Source organism: Panicum virgatum, chromosome 4K, assembly GCF_016808335.1.
Source record: "Panicum virgatum strain AP13 chromosome 4K, P.virgatum_v5, whole genome shotgun sequence".
In the NCBI taxonomy this organism is placed as follows: domain Eukaryota; kingdom Viridiplantae; phylum Streptophyta; class Magnoliopsida; order Poales; family Poaceae; genus Panicum; species Panicum virgatum.
This window is the reverse complement of record NC_053139.1, coordinates 14556210-14562209: the sequence shown is the minus strand read 5'-3', so window position 1 is coordinate 14562209 and position 6000 is coordinate 14556210.

Sequence of the window (6000 nt, the reverse complement as noted above, 5' to 3'; positions counted from 1 at the left end):
TGTCTAACAACGTCCTCTCGAATGGCATCCAATAATGACTCGTTGGCGGTGGATTGTTCGGCGTTGGGCGCCAGTGCTTCCTCTTCGGAGATTTCGGCCACACACCCCACGAACTGCTCGGGCACTATGAAGGAGCAGGAGACGGCGGATCCACGAATGCCTCGGAAGATGGTGGTGTAGGCGTCGGCAACCGGGTAGCCGTGGAGGTTGACGGAGGCGTCGGGGATGGGGCAACCGTGGAGGTTGATGGAGTTGTCGGCGATGGGGCAGCCATGGAGGTTGACGGAGGTGCTGCAGGAACCAGAGCAGCAACCGGTTCAGGAGAGCGGGAGCGGGACCGAGAGCGAGAGCGAGGGCGAGTGCGAGGGCCAGCCATGGGTGCGAGAGAGAGTCTTTCGATGGGTGGAGAGGACACCTCTTAATTGTCGAGCGACTAGGCAAACGCGCCTTGGGAATCGCAAAGGACGCGTCCGGAACTGAGCCGTCACGGCGTTAGTCGACGGTTCTGAAGGACGCGTCCGGAACTGAACCATCACATCATTAGATGACGGTTCTAATTGCAGCTGACCGTGCCTGTTCAAGTCTCGTTATATGGCAATTAGATTTAGTGGGCCGTCTAGCATAGTTCCGGGGCCGCCCCCCTGGGCTCCTGGACACTGGGCCGTGGGGGTGGCCATGACGTGGATCTTCACATCATGCATGCTCCACTTCCTCCATGCGCGATTGTGGGACACAAGGGGCAGCCGGACGAATCTAACCGTTAGCTAACCAAGTTTATTGCACTCACCAGTCACACCGTTGGTATCACCGGACATGTTTTAATTTAGTCGGCAGATTTCCTGATGGTTTGCTCTCACACCTTGGACTGGTGATCACTGTTCCATAGCATGCTTACCATGCTGTCTCGGAACATATGCCGCCTTGGCAACAAGGAAAAGTTCTCCAACGTCCAGCTACCGCTCCCCTCCCCGTCGCCCCAATCATTTGCCTCCACGAATTCAAGTGTTTCCAGTGAAATGTGCTTCAACCTCCCCAAGACCTTGCACGACCAAGGTTTAGTGTGGCGCCAATTTGTGAAAGACTTTTAGTACGTACTCAAAAGACATGATTTTGGACATGATCCTCTTTTACTGCACTCACCGGTTGGACTCGTGGACAAATAGTATGTTTTCTAAAGGATTCATCAGAAATCCTGATGAAGCTGTTCTTTACGAACACCATTTGGACCCGTGTTCACTTCTAGATTAGTGGGCCATATTTTAGGAATCTGTGAGCAGACGTTCTCGCCGAACAGGTTGTCACCAGACCTTCCTTAGTCTCCATCCGGTGACCTCAACGGTCTCGCCGGTAAAAGCTATCATGATCCACTATGACAGCATGAATTATAGGAATGCAACAACAAGCACAGCAGCCGATGCAAAGTAACAGTGGCATTAGAGTGTTTCCATTAAGCACTGTTAGTTAAAGTATTCGCATGCTATGGCTATAAGGTGAGTTTTGCTTTTTATTGCACACAAATAAGTTCAGAAAAACAAGCAGCTTGGTCTTCAGAACTATATTATGTTACAAGTCGAATTGTTCCAACACACCATTCTGTAAGGGCCAGACAATTTTATGGACTTGGCAGATATGCGGTTCCAACTATTTTTACCACGCACAATTTCGACCAGTCTGCACCGGATGTTTTCACCGGACAGTTCATCACCGGACATACCTCAATCATTTGCCGTTGATAGCAACGGTCTCTCCAGTGTAGTCTATTAGGATCCACTTCTTCGGACTCCACCACTGGAGTGAAATGCAGCTTAACGGTAGGCGCCTGATTCCGGCGATTCTATAAAATCAAGGGTACGCTAAAATCAACGACACAGTTTCTATCTACACTCTCCCCCAATTTCCTCCGCCATTGCCATCGACCTCCCTCCCAGAATCTGCTACGGCGCCCACGAGTTCCCTCCCCGTGCTTCCAGAAGAGATGCTTGTCGAGGTCGCCGCCCGCATCGCGGCATCATCTTGCTCTCCCATGGCGGATCTCCATCGCTTCCGGGGGGCGTGCACTCTCGTGTGCGATAAGGTGTGCAGCACACCAGCGGTGGTGCACCGTAGCCTCAACCTGTTCCGGGCTCTGTATCAGTCGGAGGATGCGGGGACTCGCGAGGGACTAATCGCAGACACCTACACTGCGGGCAACCTGGAGGCGATCTTCATCAAGAGGATGAGGGTTTTCTTCGGACACCACGGCGGGGCTCTTCATGCACCACTGGACGACCTCGATCAGGCTGCCCGCGGTAGCCACAAGCCAGCGGTGTACATGCTCGCCATGGTCCTGTGGCGAGCAAACAGTGGCGCCGAGGCCGACCTCCAGTCGAAGCAACTCCTGGCTTTTCTTTTGTTAGATCTGTTTGTAGTTCTGAACAACGTGACTTGTTCTGTTAGAGCCCGAACTTTTGGTGCAAGTTTTTTGTTAGTTCCTGATCTTTTGATGTAAATGTTGGCTCCTCTTGCAGCCTATTTCAATGCAAATCGAACTAATTTGCAAAATTCAATGTAAATTGAAAATGGATGGTAGATAGCAATATCAGTTCATAGCTCACCGCACTAACTTGAACCTGAGTTCATACGAGAAGCATCAATTCAAAGCATTTAGTGCATGTGACTCCGACCCTGATTGGTTACGTTCCAAAATTTGCCTTGCCAAAACTCATAGCATGACTCAATTTGTTGGATTTCAAGAATAGTAGCCCACCTCAAAAAGTACTTTCGCAATATTTTGCCCTACCCTAGTTATGGCAAGTCAAAATTTGGAATCAAACCAATCACTCCCTTCAATTGATGATGGGACCGGGGCGACACCGGAATTGTTCACCGAATTGATTTACTGAAACCCGATGCTCACACCATGGTTAACCGCATGTGTTTGACCGGTGCTCAGAGGTGACTACCACCGGAGCATTATTCTTGAGCTTGTCACCTCATCAATGCAAATCGAACTAATTTGCAAAATTCAGTGCAAATTCAAAATGGATGGCAGATAGCAATATCAGTTCACAGCTAACAGCACTAACACGAGTACTGCACGTTTTCGAAAGGACTCTGTAGAAATACAGATGAAAATGTTCTTTCCAAGCACCATTTGAACTGGTGTCCACCGTTCTGGATCCCGATCCAAATTTAAGGACACGAATTGGAACCTCGCAAAGCCCAAACATGCGCCCACAGATTTTCGGGTATCTACACAAAGCTCATAAACAACAGACATCATATAATAAACTGCCACAAGTCATTAAGATAGCAAATTAATATTAGCATGGCTTGCCATGCATCCCACACGATTGAAGCCGCCATGACTTTTCTTAGACAAAATGAAAATGAAAGATGTTCAACAGATAACCACTAGCAGGACATCCAAAAGGCCACACAAAAAAGGAACAACAAAATAAGGCCGCGGGCTTGAACGGATCACCGTTATCGCTCTGGAGCCTTCAGGGGATGGCTTCGTCCGGGTTGGCCCCCTTCTCGAGGAGGTTGCTGATGCTGACCTCGGCGGCGATAAAGCCCGCAGCTCCGGCGAAGTCGTCAGTAAGCCTTTCCCGCTCCCGAAGCATCATCCCCTCTGGGAAACCAGGCTCCAGCCGGCGTAGATCCTGGCCGGAGTGAAGCTAAGCGGCGGTGAACGCCAACATTGCGCCCCGGCGGATGCCGAGGTCCACCGCGCGCTCCACCTGGTCGGGAATACCCCGGAGACAATCGAGCAACAGCAACCCTCCCGTCCCCAGAATCCCCACCACGTCGAGTGCGGCGCAGGATAGGGCTTCATAGCACTCCTCCAGGTCATCCAGCCGCCGGCGCAGTCCCTCCATCTCTCCGCGAGAAGCAGCCAAATCCTCCTCTAGGCCTGAAACCGAGCAGAGTCACGTTCGGCGAAGTCGGGCAAGAAGCGAAACAAAGACAGGGTCTCAGGAGATCCAGTATAGCGACCAACCTGCTGCGTGGACGTGGGCGGCCCCGGCCTCTGCACGGACCATCGACGTTTCCCCCTCTAAGGCATGGAGGGCGGTCGCTTGGATGGCAGTGAGGCCAGACCTCTGATGCTCCCCCTCCTGCGTCACAGCGGAATACTGGCCTCAGGCGTCGGACACCTCCCGAATCAACTCCCGCATCTCCTGGCGCCGGGCGCGATCTGACGCCGTCCACGGCGGGGACTCCGGCGAGGCCTCTGACGAGTCCTCCGACGCAACGGACACACCAAGAGGCACCCTGACAACCTCCTCCGCAGAGTGGGGCAGAGAAGAGCCCATACCGACCGCCCTGCCAGGCAACAGCCAACAGGCCAACAGCGAAACTCACCCCTGACGATGAAGAATCCCGCGAAGGCGCGGTGGCCCCCGTGGCGCCGCGCTCTCCACCTAGTCATCAGCCGAGCGCTTCCGGCCGGCCATGGGAGCAAGGGACGACACGATGGAAAAAAACCCTCTCCTCTTCCTCTCCGGTACTGCGGTACAGGTAGGCGGACTGTGCGAGAGCAAGGAGTTCTAGGCCAACCCGACTAAGCATTTATAGCCACATCTCGGAACCCCACCGTGACCCTTCCGATCCCCGCGGTCCTCGACGACCACGTAGCAAATAAGCGCAGGGATCACGGGCTGAGTCCGGCGCCCGCCCCTATCCGGCCCAACAATCTCGCGGTCTGCTTCGGTTGCTTCATGTGTCCCGGCCCATCTACTTCGCTGCCTATTTTGGTTGCTTCACGTGTTTGCGTGTTGTCACTGGGAAGACCATTGATATCACCGGACATTTACCGCATGTTCCTGATTTGTTTCGACTACTTCTTGTTTCCCCTTGCAACAGCAATCTAATCCCATCGACCAGCCAGACCGTTGCTATCACCGGATTCACAAATTGGATCGGTGATCAACACTGCATGTACCGGTCAATATTTCAGGTTGAGCCCCACTTCGTGGGCGCCAGTGGAGTTTGCGTGTGTACAGCCCACACCAAATTGACCAAATGTAAATGTTGGCTCATTTGCAACCTATTTCAATGCAAATTGATCCGATTTGCCAATTTGAGTGCAAATGGATGGCAGTTAGCAATGTCAGTTCACAACTCACAGCACAACATGACCCTGGGTTCATAGCAATAACATAAATTCATAGCATGGAGTGCATGTGACTTCACCTGATTGCTTTTTAGAAACTCGATGGTCCCTAGCCAGACGTGTTGAGCTTAAGGATCCATCAAACGACAGCTTTTGGTGGCGAGCTTTGCCTAACTTGTGGCAGTTGCATGAATCCAAACATGCGGCATGGTTTTCGCTGATGGATTTGTTGTTTCCACTCAAATGTGGGACTGGTGTCCACCAGTCAGATGCACCGGTCCAACATTGTCTCCGGTGAAATAAATTACGTGTTGCTCTTTTACTGCACTCACCGGTGGTGATGAGGACATCACTCCTACGGATACAAACGACACTCCTCAAGATGATATACAAGGTCCTATTACTCGCGCACGTGCTCGACAATTGAACTTACAGGTGAGTTCGTTCCTAAGTAATGTTTATTGTGAATCTGAGAATAGATTGCTACCTAATGACTTAATTGTACTTAGGAACAAAGGAGAGGACCAGCAAGGGTGTGGAGAAGGCCTTGGAGGCGTGGAGGACCAGCAAGGACGTTCGGATCAAGATGGAGGCCCAAACCGATTCGACTTCGTTTCAGTTTCGGACTCCAGGAACAGGCCGCACTAAAACGGACGCCCAGGTTGCATACGGAGTCGGATTTGGGCGCACTTGATATGGATGGAAAGATAATTTCAAGACGCTTCCAATGGCTCTGGTTTCAGGCTCAAATTCATCCGGAGTCGACAGGAATCGTCTGTGGAAGTTGGCGTCCAGAATCTGTCCCGGTGCTGCGTCACTGTTTTTGGGCCGATGGCCCGTGTATCGTGTTGGAGCCCAATAGGGGCGCGTCCAGGGGGTCTTGCGCGACCTAAACCCTTATT